This window comes from Bicyclus anynana, chromosome 18, assembly GCF_947172395.1.
Source record: "Bicyclus anynana chromosome 18, ilBicAnyn1.1, whole genome shotgun sequence".
Lineage (NCBI taxonomy): Eukaryota > Metazoa > Arthropoda > Insecta > Lepidoptera > Nymphalidae > Bicyclus > Bicyclus anynana.
In genome coordinates this window covers 3,251,564-3,265,933 of record NC_069100.1, presented here as the reverse complement: position 1 = coordinate 3,265,933, position 14,370 = coordinate 3,251,564, and the positions used below count along the sequence as shown (strand labels likewise).

General features: G+C 37.3%; 1 protein-coding gene across 2 annotated transcripts in view; it reads right to left on the bottom strand.

Annotated features, from left to right (window-relative positions):
• LOC112055716 (uncharacterized) overlaps nt 1-14,370 on the bottom strand; it is a 127,738-nt gene that overhangs the window by 53,279 nt on the left and 60,089 nt on the right. The window lies entirely within an intron of this gene.

The window sequence follows — 14,370 nt, the reverse complement described above, 5'->3', positions numbered from 1 at the left end:
AAATACACATCGTCGCTTCGAAGACTTGTTTGTTTTCTGCTGGTGACAAACACAAAACGCTATGTGAAATATAATTATATATATTTATATATATTTTAATTCTCCATAAAGTCTAAATTATTGGTATTTAGACTATATTATAGAAGCAATTGTATTTTATCTACTGAATAAAAGTAATCTACTCATAACAAAATGAGCAAATTAACCATTAACATAACAGTCAACACATAATAGCAAAAGCACAATACACTAAAAATCATAATATTCTGGCTTGAGCCTATTAAAGAGTAATTAAGATACTTCATCTTTCTTTGTATATCTTTACCATAAAACCTTTTAAAAGTATACACACTCTTCCAGCTTCCTCTGGCTAATATATTATCTATTGGATGATTCTCTACCTAACTTGACATCACTGCAGATCTAAAAGACCCTGGAGATGCTGTCATGCCAGATTCTAATCATCCCCCAATTACTGTCTGAGACGCTGATCGTAGTTCCCCATTTATTGTAATAATCAAGTGGTTTAATTCTTGTTCTTGGCATCACCTGCTTTCACCTAGGACTATTAGATCTTTACCCATCTTCTGGGAAATCTGGGGATGTGTATGCTTTAACAATCACCATCCTGGCTGTCTCTGGTTTGATAAATCTGATCTTGATCCAAACCCTGGTTAAAATCCTTCTCTCATCTTCCACACCCATATTACAAGTCTGAAATTCTTAATACTGTCAGATCATGAACCCTTCTTCCAGAAGCAAAGATAAGAATGGCTGCAGTTCGACAAGATACATCATAGAGAGAATGTTTTCTACATGGTATAACTAGTTATGGTTTAAGTGAATGACGTGTAGCCATTGCTTAAATCGATTTTTCTTCCTCATCTTTGAGTATATTAATTTAATAGAATGTCCCTATAGCAAATTTATGAATTAAAATGGTGCTACAAGATAAATTTAATTATAAATACAACCAAGCAATTTAATTATAAATACAGGCAATAAACCTAGTTAGGTCCTTGAATTGCGGTAGACACTGTTTAGTGTTGTATAATGTCTGTATTGTGTTGATCATCTCCAACTAGTCTTTAGTAATTGCCTTTCTCTTGCTGTCTGTGCACAGATCTGTTCCCCCTACCTCCAAGATGGCAGGATCAGTTGGTCTACTTGTGCTGGTGACTTGGCCTGTTGCTATATCGATCAAGCATTCTGACAGGACCTGTATTGTCACTGACAGATCCAAGGCTCTTGATTTCAGATCTGCCAACCAATCACAGAGGTGTTACAATAATATAGTGACCTGCCTTGCTTAGGTGTGACAATACATATGGCCTAAGATTCAGTGAAGGGAATATCCATCCTGGATGCCAACTCCATTGAAGGCATCTGAGAACATTGCTGAGTGATCTTTACAGTTCAATGAGACATATCTTTTGACCTCAGCTGTCTCTGTGGATGCAAATAAGTCGACGTCAAGTCTTCCCCAATGATAATATAATTGGCTTGTTGCTTTGTGTAACAAATGCAACTCTGATAGCCTTCTTCCCCTTGATAGGCGATCGGCTGTGCAGTTGTATCTCCCCGAGAGATAATGGGCTGATAGGAATATGTTCCTTGTTTCTGTCAGCCTCAACAACTTGCATTAACAAATTGAAGAGACTCAGTGACTGAGTCCCTCCCTGTGTTTGTATTGGAGACAAGAGTCAGGTTGTCAGACTGAACTAGAGTGTGGGCATCTTACAATATGTGAGATTGATTCTGTATTGATGCCGGAGACCAGTTCCTTCTTGTTCGATGACATCTTACATGTTCTTTGGTCCAGGTTCCCGACATGTAACTCTCTTTTAACTGTGCTCCCTGACTGCCATCTGCTTCGTCGGTTGTCAGGCAATGAATGTGAGGGTGTTGATGTAGACAAGCGACCCTGTGGAACTACACAATCTGCGAAAATCCCAGCAGCTTTTTCATTTGTTCCAATGTACAACAGTCCTGATATAGTATCCTTCTCAGTGCTACCTGTATTCTGTCTGTCTTCTCTAGTGACAATGATGTTTGGTTTATCTTGGTGTTCCAAGTAATACCAAGTTATAGAGATTACAAAGACTTCATAACTTCTGCAGTTTGAACAATTAATTTTGACCTGTCCTGGTGGACTAAGAGAAAACCGTCTAGGTAGACTAGAACACAAATTCCTCTTATACAACGGATTTCCGCAATCCAATTTGTTAAAGCTCAATTCCTGTATTGGATTTAGCAATGTTTTTGGATAATGTCTTAGCAATCCCAAAAATTGCAAAAACTTCACATCTTCAGCAGTCTGAAGAATTATCTTTGATGTCCTGGTGGACTTAGAGAAAATCGTCTAGATAGACTAGAACACAAAATTCTCTTGAACAAAGGATTTCCGCAACCCATTTGTTAAAGCTCAGTTCCTGTATTGGATTTAGCAATGCTTTTGGATAATTTCTTAGGTATCCAGAGATTCCAAAAGCTACACAACTTCAGCAGTCTGAAGAATTAACTTTGGCCTGTCCTGGTGGACTAAGAGAAAATCGTCTAGGTAGACTAGAACCCGAATTCCTCTCAAACGAAGGATTTCCGCAATCCAATTCGTTAAAACTCAATTCCTGTATTGGATTTAGCAATGCTTTTGGATAATTTCTTCGCCATCCCAGAGATTCTAAAAGCTATGCAACTTCAGCCATCTGAAGAATCAACTTTGGCCTGTCCTGGTGGACTAAAAGAAAATTGTCTAGGTGGGCTAGAACACAAATTCCTTTCGAACGAAGGATTTCCGCAATCCAATTCGTTAAAGCTGCCGAATTCCACTTGAACGAAGGATTTCCACAATCCAATTCGTCAAAGTTGCGGAATTCCAAGAGGTCGATGTTAGACCAAAGAGCAGGGCTGACATGTTGTAATTCACCCGGGTACATTACCCTGCGGTAGTATCAATGAGCCTGTAGAAATTCTAGTACTGAGGCATAAGAAAATTAGCTGAATCCTCTTTGGTTTTACACAATCATTCAGTCCCCTGCGGTCAATAAACTGGGCAGTGGCTGCCGTTTCTCTGGGAATAAAAACATCTTTGGCAGACAACTTGGTGTTATCTGGTCATTTGTGTGGATAAATAAAATGTGTTTCATGTAAGATATGTGAGTCCCCGATGCTCTTTTTTTTTTTTTTTTTTTTTACTTCCTTCTTCACATTATTAGTAAAAGTTTTACTGTTACCTGGTTGCAAGGCCAAGGCCCTGATATTACTTACTGATCACTATTTTTTTTTTTTTTGTGATAATACCTTGTTATACAAATTACCTGGTGTTTGTTTTGATTGTTCTCAAGAATTATTGGCCTAATAAATAATTTCCTCTAAATTCTCCTTGATCAGTTGCAAATTGTTCTGTTGCAAAATTCCATGGGTTATTCCACCTACCCTTCGCTGTGTTCAGAGTAGTAGCTATTTAGCACAAGCTAGTAGTAGCAGAGCTCATCATTAATATTTACTCAGTAAAGTCTGGCAAGCAAGCAAAGCTTGAATACCCTTGGAAAATGTTACCTCTTTGCCCTCCTTTGTACCAAAATGATGAAGTTTACTAAGGTTTTCAGCCCTCTCAGTTGGAGCTGTTTTCCCTTTCTTAGTGAATCCAGTTGTAATATTATCACTCCAGTTCAACCACTGGAATTTATTGAAAACTCAGAGGAGGAGTGTGATGGTGTCACAGCCGCCCCATCTGCCAGGGCTCCAGAGCCCAACTGAGGCCTGGGCCCTCATGGACGGGATAAGTCCCTGTATATAATTTGATAACTGACTTACCTAGTTATCAAAAAGTTTATGAGGATCCGAGTAACCAGAGGCGTTTCTAACATATGTATTGCCAGGGTGCAAGCATTACCTAGCGCCCTTTAAAAAGCGCGCGGTCAAAATGGAATACGTACAAAAATGTTAATAAGTATAAACGGCCAGGCCAGCTGTCACACACCCCCTGCGTCATTGGTAAATACGCCTCTGCGAGTCACTCTTATCCTATCTTGCCCTCGTGTTAGGCGGATGTAAACTTGTACGTTCCGCATCCAAAACAGAGTCGCTATCGCTACTGCTACAGTAGTTGAAGATGACGCAACTCTCTTCTCTCCGCGAGAATGGGCATTTTTACTCATTTCAACATCACTCTGTAAGTGTTCATCACTTTCACGGCTCATTTTGTCTATTAACCATAATAATAGGCCGGAAAAAACTTCTTTATACACATAAAGCAATACTTTTCATCAGATGAAAATATTTACGGCGGTTAGCGCAGGAAATCACAAAAACGCTATGACATTAGGAAGGGCTTGCCCACAGATGCAATAAACGCCCTCGCAGGTGACAGATAAGTAAGATACCAATTTAGCAGGAAAATTAGGGTGAGTACACATACCAACATAAGGTTTGGTACACACCTCACAGAACCATCTTCGAAGCGACGCTGTGTATTTTTAGTAAACACATAATATTAATTTAAAACGCTACTCAATACGACTGAATAGGCTTTATGTTCAACGATCTTTGCCTCTTCTGTGTAGTATCAATTAAAAAAATGTATTAAAGTGTTATCAGCATCAAATTAAAATTATCAGCTAATTATGAATCAGTTTAGTATTTTTATTATTTTTTTTAATATTTTTACCTGCCTTCGGGGATTATTATAATATTAGCAGACGCCCGCAACTTCGTCCGTCCTTAGACCTCCTTAATCCGGCCCCTGTCACAAAATCCGTTCTTAGTGAATGAATCCTAAGATGTAGTCCTATGAGCTACATCTCTGGCAAATTTAAACTTTGTCCGTCAAGCGGTTTTCAAAATATCGTGATAACATTACTGTTAATTTAATTATGTTAATTAGGTATGTTAGACACATTTTTTCTAACCCATTAACAGACATCTCCATCTTTCAACCTACAAAATTAAAAAAAAAAGTTGTGAGAAATCTGACAACCCGTTGCGAGTCTAATGGACGCGTTCCAGCCGAGGCGCCAAGCTTGGCGCCGAGTACCTACCTACCTATATTAAGTGACAAATGACATTCGAAATTCGAATGTATCTGTGCATGATTCTGCATTCCGTACCGCATACTCGGCCCAATATTTCAAGTGTACCTTTGATGTACCATAGACTAAACTGTAACTTTTCCATCGACAACTTGACCGGCTTTTTAAAGTGCACCAGTAAAATCTTGTCAAACACAAGCTGGTAGAAAAAGCTCATTGCTCTTAATGTAGATACATAAAAGAAATTCCAAACAAGTTGATAACCTCCTCCTTGTTGAAATCGGTTAAAAATTACTTTTATGCAATAAATAAACTTGGAAATTAATTGCTACAAGAAAAGTGAGATGATTATGTAATAAAAAAATACCTGGCTTTTTTTCTCAGATTAGGCCCCTATGAAACGGTTACGGTGATAAATAATAATATTATTTTTTTATAGGTATGGTAAGTAATAATTTAAAATTAATTCAAAATAACTTTTCAAATTTATTTTAATCTTTACAAGTTAGCCCTTACGTAATTTAATGAAATATTTTTGACTTTGACATTGATTTCATTGAATAAAATGCCTTGCTAAATAAGAAAAACTATTTATAGGTAGTCAGATATTCTTCAATCATGTTCAATATTCGTTTGAATTTATTGATTTATTTTAGCAATATTATTATAACATCTAGCAATAATTTATGGTCGATTACCGAGTCAAAGTATTATGCCGTATGATCATCATAATATGAAGCAATTCCAAATTCAAACACCACAGCATTCCAAACCAAAGATAAAATGATAACTTTTATTACCATAAACATAATTTATTGCATTCTAATTAAATTAAAATTTATGCCTCTGTTTTGTGAAATTATGGAAATATGATATTACCCCATAACTATTTTATAGAGATGGTGTAAACCAATAAAACTGAATATCGCATACGATGACAAAATATTTCACGAACATCAATACAACCACTAATAAATATTTCATTTTATTCATCAAATTAAACGCTATGACATTTTTACGTAGCCACACTTGAGCCACACTATCAAATCACAAAAATGTTGTATCTATATATGTATTTAATATTCTTTATTTAAAAAATCCAACACGACGACAGCGAGACGCTATAAGAATCTTTTTTCGAATACTGCAATATGGGTATCAAATTAAAGAGCTCATGAGGATTTCATAGTGGTAGATATTCCCATGTTAAAAAAATACAATTTAAAAAAAATATTTATTACATTAGTTGATGTTACGTACGTACGTGATACGTAGGTACTTGACGGAATAAGCAAATAGTCCACATGTTAGGCGGGAAAAAGCTCGCATATAACAAAAAACACTTTGCGTGGCATTGAAAAGCACATCCTACACTACAATACACAGTCGCGAGTAATTTCGAGGCATACCTGTTAAGACTCGAGTGCCTCTAAAATCAACACTCAAAGCTGCGAAGCCAATTTAAAAAAAATACCTACCATAGTGGCAGAATGAATTTAAAAAGAATAATTAAGTTATTTAAACTCAATCTGGCATCGCAGCGTGATTATAATGAACGCGTGCCGGCGCCACTCGTCTCAGAGGACTCCCACAGTGAGCGACGCGACGGTGCGATGTTCGAAATTCAAACATTCCGTCAGCCATTTTAAGCCGCGTTCTTTTTTCAAACCGAATTGAGATGCAAGCTTTTATAGTTTTTTAGTTCGCACTTTATAAACTATCCAATCAACCAACTACATATAGCCATAGGCTTATTCTCCTAACTTATTCTCATTAATTTTAATGGCCCACCATAGGAACCAGGCTTCATTCCTTAGAGTATATAAGGAGTTAATACTCACCACTTTGTTTAATTCGCGTTGCCCACTATTTCATCTAGGACTCGAAACAAAAACCTCATGTTCTAGAGCCACAGGTGCTACTAAATCTACACACGAATTTACATTTCTTGTTTTATTTTTTTCAAGAAGCAATACTATCATCAACAACCCATATTCGTCTCACTGTTGAGCACGAGTCCTCTCAGAGGAGCTAGGCTAATAATCTACCACTGGCACGCACGCCTGGCTAATATTCGTAATCTACCACTGGCAAGCACGCCACGGGTGTGTCAGTCAAGTAAGTAATATTGTATGTGTAATTGTGTCAGCAATGTCAGCAATCCGTGGAATGCTCTAAACGGTGTCATGTCAAGCTAGAGGCAGTTATTCAAGATGTCAGAGACACGTTAGAGATGGCGCCCGTCCACTGTTACATTACCATATGTTAAACTGAACCCACTTGGAATTAATTGTATAGGTTTGTTTTGTATTAGTACCTAACTGCCACCTTGAAGTGGACCAACAACCAATGGCGTGCACAAGGTTTTTAACTAGGGTAGGCTCTGTACATACAAATTGTACAAAATGGAAAAATCCACCTCCAATACAGGGTACGTAATGAATCCTCAGGTATGCGTTGCGTATAAGCATCTATGAAGTGCACACCACTGCCAACAACGAAGGTCTAAGCTTAAACCACAGAATGAAGAATGATACAGAATGAGTCTTTACAAGCAACGCGGCGAGGCAGGTGAAATCCATAAAAAAACAAACTCTCAACGTCTCTTTGACATTTGCAAATACAAACTTTTTTCTTTACGAAAATTACGTAAATTGATATCATAAATTACCTATAAAAAACACTCAATTTCATATTTCTAGGTAGTTATTAAAATATTTAAAACCCAAGAACGCCATTTTTCTTGTATAATATTGAAAATTACTGATGCTACGCTTTGTGACGTCCAGACACGAGAATGTATTAGTTTTTGAATTTGTATTTGGAATGGCTGCATCACAGCCGTGTTTAGTGTGCTCTATTTGCCTATTATTCTTTAATCTGTGGCTTAAGCTCTAAAACCCTCCTACGACGAGAAAGATGACAGTGCTTAAAATAGGTTACGAGGATAGTGATAACATGGTAGGGGTAGTTGAAAGTTCACACCGAGTTTCACGCGGACGAAGTCGCGGGCATCCGCTAGACAAAATCACTGACGCGACTAGCAGCGTGACGGCGTTCACGCTGCTGGAGGCACGCAAACTTATTAGATGATGAGTGGCTAGCATTAATTCACTCAAAACTCGCATTGTCCTACGCGATGGATAGTGACCGCAAATATAGAGTTACAGAGAGTATGCGGTGAGTGAAATCGATTTATTGATACAATTAGGTAAATATAGAAAGTGTAATGTCATACTGATTGTGTAGCGATCTATCACTCACCGCAAAGTGTGTGCCCTTAGCAGAATTTACTCATAATAGCTACATGTTAATTACTCGTACCTACTGTATCCGACATTTAAATAGAAGGCTAATAATAAAACTTACTTAAAGTAAGATTTACACGCACTTTTGAAACACGTCATTTTTGACTATTTATACAGAATCTACCACCGGTTTGCAAGGCAGCTCCTGCTGCGAAGAGCCGGCAATAAGCAGTTCATTAACCCTTATTCCGCTCACTGCTGAGCTCGAGTCTCCTTTCAGAACGAGAGGGGTTAGGCCAATTTGGCAGACTTCACACACGCAGAGAATGTAAACAATCAAATCTTTCCTCTATATAATATCACCATTGATAAGTACTTTTTTTTTTAAATCTTTACAAGTTAGCTCTTGACTACAATCTCACCTGATGGTAAGTGATGATGCAATCTAAGATGGAAGCGGATTAACTTGGTAGAAGGAGGATGAAAATCCACACCAGTTTCGGTTTCTACACGATATCGTATCGGAAAACTAAATCACTTGGCGGTACGTCTTTGCCGGTAGTATGGTAACTAGCCACGGGCGAAGCCTCTCACCAGTTAAACCTGGATCAATTAAGAAAATCTCAATCGGCCCAGCCGGGGATCGAACCTAGGACCTCCGTTTTGTAAATAAAAATACGTTTGGAATAAGCTGTAGAACACACAAGGCTCATAAGGCTAAACAGGCCCGAGGCGTTCCGTGATCTACCACTGCCATATTGTTGTAGGGAGCCTAGGGCGTGTAGAAAGTCTGGGTGGTAACCACACCTTATGTTTGTATTACGTCATATTATATACAATGAGATTCTAAGATAGATCATCATAATTATCGGAAATATCGCTGTCGATCCATTGCAACGAAAGAGAGCGATATTTCCGGTTCGGCCGCTATTGGTCGACTATGTCTCTTCACGACAATCGTGGCGCTCATTTTGGGCCTAAAGTCAATGATATTGGATAAAAGCAGGCGTTACTTTGCGGAAGTTCATCATGATTATATAATGATTTATTTATTTTGCTATCATCCGCGAAAAGTCGACGAACCCATGCGACAACGTCACCCAGGTCCGACAAAATACTCTCTACGTACGTTTCACCCCGAAACCGGAGCATCCTCAGGAGATGTTGACTCTACAACGTGCAATTGCACGGGTGTTTTGTCGGACCTGGGTGACGTTGTCGCATGGACTTTTCGCGGATGATAGCAAAATAAATAAATCATTATATAACCTAAAGTCAATGATGTTAATGGCGCTCAAAAGGGAAAATGTCCACATCTCAATGTTATTTGTGGTCAACAATGAACGTTATTATAAACAAATAATACCTAAATATCGTCTACAAATTTCGAATTGTGTGCTCAGGAAGCGTAAAAACTTTATACTTATACATAAATATATTTATAATGAAATTAAAGACAAAATTGTGCATGTGTGCGCTCTGTTTTGAAGCCTATTTCTTTTCTTTTTAGCCTATTCGGATCACTTTTTGCGGTGATTTTGTAGGGACGTAACTGATCTCTAGTATACAATTATTATTGCCTAAAGTAGTGTTAACATGCGACCAACTAGAATCCCTTGAACAGAAATAGACAAATTTCAAAAGATGATGAGAAGCCGAACGACTTACTAGGGGCTACTTCAGTGCCGCCTGTGCGTAATGCTTGTCCTTGTTAGATGCAAGATATGTTTCTTTATCGAAATTTCAACGAGTCAGGGATCGAACCTGATACTTCTAAATTGTATACCACTACGCCACGGGTGGTCTATAATAGCCGACTAAAGTCGCCAATAAGTCTGCCGGTCACTGTTATCTCCTACAATTTATTAGAGCAATATAATAATTAAGTATTTATTATCAGAATAGGTATTACACTTGGGAGCAAAGGTATCGACCCACCCACGTAGTGGTATATTTCAGGGTTTCTCAAACTTTCGGCTCCACGAACCTCTGTTAAAATTTCAATTAAGTGACAGCGAACCCGTTACTAATACTAATAAATACCCCCCCCCCCCCTTATTTTTTTCAACAGTCAAAATAAATTTGACTGTTGAAAAAAATAAGGTTTTTATTTTAATAAAAGGTAGCACATACAGTACCAAAAGGTAATGTCTTTGTAATATTAATATTATGTGTGTGCTTGTTTCTTGTCGCAAATGAATTTAATGTTAGGAGTAATTTTGGACAATTTTAACCTTAATACTCACATGGTATCAGATATCAAGCCACCATTACGTAAATCTTATCGCGAAGGTTTCTCATAGTGGGGTACGCGATTCATTCGACGGTAGCCCCCTACTTCGAGAATCCTTGGTATATTACATCGATATGGTATATTTTTTAGTATTTCGAAACCAGCACACGGTGTTTAACTAGTCACTGGATATATAAATTAAACAAACAGAACAATTTTCTTCGTCAATACTTACCTACTTTTGGCTTCAAGGATTTGTATAAATCTTCAACTGCCTTTATGGTGATTTTGATTGCAAATTATTTTAAAGATCGTAATAAATGACATTTCAAACAGTGTTTCTTTTAATTTTAATACAACTCAAGCGGCTCCATTACATTGTTGCCAAGTGTATATATTATCAGAATAGGTATTGCCTCGCGTCGTTGCAAATGTCCCGGTTATCGACTTGCGTACTATTGCAGGAAACACTGTTATTATAATAATAATAATACACTGGTAGGTGTTATTGTCATGTTGCATTTTATAATATGTAGTAGGTACTGGTATAGTAAGTAACTTTGATTATATTATGTAAGTAACTAAAGAGCCGTGATAGCCCAGTGGATATGACCTCTGCCTCCGATTCCGGAGGGTGTGGGTTCGAATCCGGTCCGGGGCATGCACCTCCAACATTTCAGTTGTGTGCATTTTAAGAAATTAAATATTACGTGTCTCTATCGGTGAAGGAAAACATCGTGAGGAAACCATACAGAAGAGAATACATACCAGAGAATTAATTAATTAATTAAATTAATTCTCTGCCTGTGTGAAGTCTGCCAATCTGCATTGGGTCAGCGTGGTGGACTATTGGCCTTACCTCTCTCATACTAAGAGGAGACTTGAGCTCAGCAGTGAGCCGAATATGGGTTGATGACGATGTAAGTACTTACTTGTAGTCTAACGAAAAGTGATCTACAAAATTGCGCCGTATTGTATCGTAGTGAAAGTCGCTGTTTATTTAAATGACTTTGCGGAGTGAATCTTCTGTACTTGTATATGATTCTGTGTTTATACTAAGAATGTTTTTTTTTTAAATTATAATTTGATTTTTATCAGTAATATTTTTACGTGAAATAGGGACATACTAGTAACATAGTTAAATGTTCTAGATGGTTATTTTGTCTATTTTATCTATTACTAACGGGTCTGGTCAAGCTTCGCTTGGACTCATTCCCTACCCCTACACCTACTATTCTACTCCCACCTTACGCGTACCCTACCCTACCCCTAAACTACCCAAGCTAGGGGTAGCTTGGGTAGTATAGTCAGAAGTCCTAATGACGTTTTGGAACATCGTGCGTTAAGCAGCGCAATACAAGATTTTAGGTATCAGCGGTAACGTAGGGGAGAGGCGGCAGGGCATCATTCTGCGCGCGCTTTTATGTATGACTGCGATTAGCGACACCCGTAGCTGATTTCCGTGACGTCATGAAGATCGCATCCTTTATTTGTATCCTTTTTATGCCAGCTACACTCAATCAAGTTTACCGTCAAGCCTGTAGCGCCATAGGGACCCTTGTGGACAGTAAAAAAAAAATTGAGACCCAGCAATTCCAATATTTCGATAGTTTTTACCACACTGCATAAGCTGCACTTAGTTTATTACAATGTCCACATCCCTAAACGCGCTGCAGACTTGAAGGTAAACTTGATGATGTATGACTGGCTTCACGGCTAAATTAATCAACTTCTAAAAAAATCTATTTAGATGTAGCAATAAACAACTCATTTATATAAATCGCGTGAATGCAAACAGCAATAAAAAGCTGGCATCGAACCTGCGACCTTCAGTTCAATGATGCTTCAAATCACTATAGGTCACGCGTCTTAACTACTCAGTCATTCGTCTCATTTGAATAAACCTGATTTTTTATTCTCAATGATGTCATCATCGAAAAACCTTATGCAAATAAAAAAAATATATTAGGATATCCTAATTTATTACTACGTCATCAATTGGGTATTTGTTGACACTTACTACTTCTCTAACCATGGTATATAGCTAAGTAACATAAAAATTCTCTTCCTACAAACGCTAACGCTTCAAACTAATTAATGTATGGGGATGACATTCTTTATCGATAGGTCACGTGATCAACTTATCAATCGGTTATGTCTTTCCCATACTATTTCGAAAACTAATTTCGAAGCTTTTGTAAAAAGGAAATAGATGTGTAACTTGGCTACAGATCCCTGTATAACGATTCTATTTCTACAATCGATAACGTTTATATAATTAAAAATGTATGGAAATAACTTAACTGATTGATAGGTAGAGATTTCATAACAAATGTCATTCCCAAGCACTTATAATGTAAGATTTGACTATTCGTTTATTACGAATATTCTTCAAAACACCTAAACCGTCTTGAAAATATTTTACCAAAGCTACATTAATAATAAAAATTTTAATAAAAAAAATACAACCGACTTCAAAACCTAAAAACGTACCCACTAAACTAAAAAGTGAAAAATAACATCATAATATGTTCTACCTGCTGATCAGTATGAAGGCGGTGCTAAGCCGGCGATGTTTTAATTCAAGCCATGTGAGAATATCTTTTAGATTTAGATTTTGCAGACAGTGTTGTTTCATGTGGTCCTGTCAGAAATGGCTTAAATTAAGACAACACCGGCTAAGCACCGCCTTCATACTGATCAGCAGGTAGAACATATTATGATGTTATTTTTCACTTTTTAGTTTAGTGGGTACGTTTTTAGGTTTTGAAGTCGGTTGTATTTTTTTTATTAAAATTTTTATTATTTTTCCATTTTTAGTGTAAAATTTCATCTCAAACGAATACATCAGACCCCTAATGACAGTCACAACCCATCTTGGTACAAAATTCTCAGCAATACAAATTAATCAAGCCCAAGTCCAAGGTAGCTACCGTAAACCGTTAAGGGGTTCCCTTAATTGACCTTGGTCTTCATCATCAGACCCCTAATAACAGACACAACTCATCTAGGTAGAAAGTTCTCAGCAATACGAAGTAATCAAGGCCAAACACAAGGTAGTTACTGTAACCTGTTAAGGAGTTCCCTTAATTGGGTCCTTGGTCTTCATCACCAAACCCCTAAATGACAGTCAAAACCTATATATGTGGAAAGTTCTCATTAATACAAATTAATCAAGCCCAAACACAAGGTAATTGCTGTAAATCGCCGAGGAGTTCCCTCGTCTGTTTTATGGCTCCATCATCAGATCGATTTTAAAACTTCATGAAATTGTAGTGCTTAAAAGTACTAAATGGAAAAGTATACGAACACACTAGACACCCATATAATTTTCGAAAGTTCCTCTCAATTTCTCCAGGATTCCATCATCAGATCTTGACATGATGGCAATGGGACCAAATGGGGACTATACCGTTTCAAACACAAAAAGAATTTTTGAAATCGGTCCAGGCGTCTTTGAGTAATCGGTGTACATACATAAAAAAAAAAAAAAAAAAAAAAATACCGACCGAATTGAGAACCTCCTCCTTTTTGAAGTCGGTTAAAAACGAGTAACATATATTTCATTCCCGTATTCCCACGTGTATGGGAAATATGCAAGTGAAACCGCGGGTTGTCTGCTAGTTTTAAAACAACTTTCAAGGTCACTTTATAAACGTCTTCAATCACGTAAAGATTTAGATTAACAGGTAACTACTTAATTAGCTGTAATCTTCATTGTTAGCTGTTAACAACTATAATAACAAGAACCATAGAAAAAATAATACAACAATTTAATCCTTTATCCTTCACTAAATAAAGGCTTAATGAATCTAACTATAATTGACTCATACTTTTGATGAAGTAGGTATTTCATCTA